Below are 3,416 nucleotides of genomic sequence, written 5' to 3'. Positions count from 1 at the left end.
CCTTTGCCATCTCTGTTATCTAAATGTTGTACATAGGGTTTTCAGAGGCCTGCTATTTCAGAAGTGGATGGCCAATCCTTCTTCCTAGTCTGTCTTAATGTGAATTTTCAGATCAGTTCTTATTAGTCAATCTTAAGTGAGACAGTTCTTGTTCATCTTCTTCAGAATACTGAAAACTAATATCGGAAGTTGGGGGCCACTAGAGTTCACAGATGTTAGTAGCTAATGTCGGGATTCTCTCTGCTGCTGACTTGGCAGCTTCGTCCGCCATCCGGTTCCCTTTAGCTACGACATCCTGATTTTGTTGGTGCCCTGGACAGTGCATGATGGCTACTTTCTTTGGCAGGTGTATAGCATCTAACAGTTCTAGGATCTCTTTTTTGTTTTTGACTTCTCTCCCTGCTGAGGTAAGAAGGCCTCGCTACCGGTAAATGACCCCATGGATGTGGGCTGTGGCAAAAGTATACCAACTATCTGTATAGATATTTATAGCTTTTCCTGCTGCTAGTTTCAACGCCTGAGTGAGGGTTATTAACTCAGCTTTTTGTGTGGAGCTTCTTTCAGATAAGCTTTTGGACTAAATAACTTTCTTCCTGTCTACCACTGCTGCTCCGGCGACCCACTTACAGTTCTTTATGAAGCTGCTGCCGTCAGTGAACCAGGTTGGGCACCTGGGCCAAGGCTGATCTCTTAGGTCTTTCTGGGTGCTGGTTTCTTCTGCTTGAATTTCATCACAGCAATGGCATGGTTCTGGGTCCCCCTCCGCAGGCAGCAGGGTCGCTGGGTTTAGGATAACTGGAGCTCCAAAGGTCACCCTGTTCATGAGGAGTAGGCTCTGATAGTGGGTCAGGCGGGCATTAGTCGCCCATCGGTCAGGTGGTTGTCGAATGATGCTCTCTAATGCATGGGGGGCTATGATAGTGACATGCTGCCCTATGGTTAATTTGTCTGCATCTTTTATTAGGACCGTGGCAGCTGCAATGGCCTTCAGGCAGACTGGCCAACTACTGGCCACTGGATCTAGTTTCTTGGACAAATAGGCCACTGGCCATTTCCAAGGTCCTAAAGCTTGCGACAACACACTTTTAGCCACCCCGCCTCTTTCATCTATGTATAAGGTAAATGGCTTGGTCAAGTCTGGCAAGGCGAGGGCAGGAGCTGAAAGCAAGGCTTTCTTAATGTCCTCAAAGGCCATCTGATGTTCAGGATTCCAGGTAAATTGTTCCTGATTTCTGGTTAGGGTATACAGGGGGCCTGCCAAGGAGGCAAACCCGGGTATCCACAGGTGACAAAACCTGGCTGTCCCTAGGAATTCCCTTACCTGCTTCGGTGAGGAGGGAGTTGGGATGTGCATTACAGTCTTTTTCCGGGCCTCTGTTAGCCACCTTTGGCCATCTCTCAGTACATACCCTAAGTAAGTTACTTCAGTTTTGCACAGCTGGGCCTTTTTGGCTGAGGCACAATAGCCTAAAGTCCCCAGCTCTATTAGAAGTTTCTTTGTACCTTCAATGCATTCCTCTTCAGTTAGGGCTAGGAGCAGATCATCTACATACTGTAACAAAGTCACCTGAGGGTTGCTGGTCCAGAACTCACTGAGGTCTCTGTGCAGGGCCTCATCAAAAAGGGTCGGCAAATGCTTGAACCGCTGAGCCAATCGACACCAGGTTAATTGTCCAGTTATCCCAGCCTCAGGGTTTCTCCATTCAAAGGCAAAGATAGCTTGGCTAAAGGGATGCAACCTCAGACAGAAAAAAGCATCTTTCAAGTCTAATGCAGAATACCATTTTCTCTCGGGTGGTAGGTAGCATGCTGAGGAGGGTGTAAGGGTTAGGAACTGTGGGGTGTATGTCCTGCACTCTCTGATTCACTTCTCTTAGATCCTGCACTGGCCGGTAGTCATTTGTCCCTGGCTTTTTCACAGGGTGGCGAGGAGTGTTCCAGGGGGATTGGCATGGCACTAGAACCTCTTGTTTTATTAACCTGAGGATGTGTGGTTGGATGCCCTCCTTGGCTTCTTTACTCATAGGATGTTGTCTAAACCTAATGGGGGAGGCGTCCGCTTTTAATTCTACTACTATTGGTGGAACATTTTTAACCATACTTAACCCCCCTGTTTCTGCCCAGGCTTCTGGGAATTCTTTTAACCAATCTACAAGGACCGAATCTTTAGCCTCTGTTTCTGGTTCATGGAGCCTATATTCTTTTAGTTGAACTACTAAGGCTAGAGTGTTAGGCTTGTTGCTATCCCAGGTAACTTCAGGCCCTTGGAGTGAACTGAATTTGGGCTTTCAGTTTAGTTAGGAGATCTCTTCCTAAGAGTGGGGCTGGGCACTCCGGTATAACAAGAAAAGAGTGAGTCATGTGATTTTTTTCTAAATCTATAGTCCGTTCTGTGGTCCATGGGCAGAATTTTTGTCCAGTAACTCCTAGCACCACTGACTTCTTTGTGCTAATCTTCCCCAGGGGCTGCTTCAGAACTGAATGTTGTGCTCTCGTGTCTACCAGGAAGTCAACGGGAGTCCCCCCACAGATATAGTTACCCTAGACTCGGGGAGGGGATCCGAGCCCCATCTTCCCTAGTCTTTATATAGGGTGAGAATTTTTGACGGCTTATTCTTTTTGGGGGGATACTCTTTAGCCCAGTGTCCCTTGTCTTTGCAGTATGTACACTGGTCTTTGTCCAACTGCAGTTTATTTTCATATTGCTTCGATCCCTTAGTGCCCAGGTGCCCTGTCTGTCTAGACCCTGCTCTATCTCTTTCTTTTTCACTCACTACTGCGGCCAAGATTTTTGTCAAATTCTTCTTTTGACGGTGGTCTCGCCGGTCTTCACGTTCCTCTCTTTCTTTTTTTTCTCTCTCTGCCTTTTCTTTTTTTGTTTTTTTTCTTGTGGTACACTTTTTCAGCTTCTTTCATTACATCCTTTAATGTAAAATCTTGTAACCCCTCTATGCGCTGTAATTTTTTTCCTGATGTCTGGAGCAGACTGCCTAATGAAGACCATAACTACTGCTGCTTTCTGTCCCTCTGACGCGGGGTCAAAGGGAGTGTATCTCCTATAGGCATCTATTAATCTTTTTAGGACCACGGAGGGGGGTTCAGTAGGTCCTTGAAGGACTTCTCTTACCTTAGCCAAATTAGTGGGGCATCACGCAGCCCCTCTGAGACCCGCTACGAGAGCGGTAAGTGGATAGCTGCTTCCTACCTTCAGCAGTGCTATAATCCCAGTTGGGGCGAATGAGAGGAAATCCCGCATCCATGGCAGCAGGAGTCTGGACTGGTTGTCCTGCAGCATCTCGGACGTTTTTCCTGGCTTCCGTCTGAATTCTCTCTCGCTCCTCAGTAGTGAAGAGGACCTGGAGAAGTTGCTGGCAATCATCCCAGGTGGGTTGGTGAGAGAACATGGGGGACTCAAT

General features: G+C 47.3%; 1 pseudogene; it reads right to left on the bottom strand.

The window, feature by feature from the left end:
• Positions 1-199: 199 nt before the first annotated feature.
• LOC102868641 lies at positions 200-3,416 on the bottom strand (annotated as a pseudogene).

This window comes from Elephantulus edwardii, unplaced genomic scaffold (genome assembly GCF_000299155.1).
Source record: "Elephantulus edwardii isolate Elephantulus edwardi_28Jun2011 unplaced genomic scaffold, EleEdw1.0 scaffold00052, whole genome shotgun sequence".
NCBI lineage: Eukaryota > Metazoa > Chordata > Mammalia > Macroscelidea > Macroscelididae > Elephantulus > Elephantulus edwardii.
This window is presented reverse-complemented; position numbering and strand designations above follow the sequence as displayed.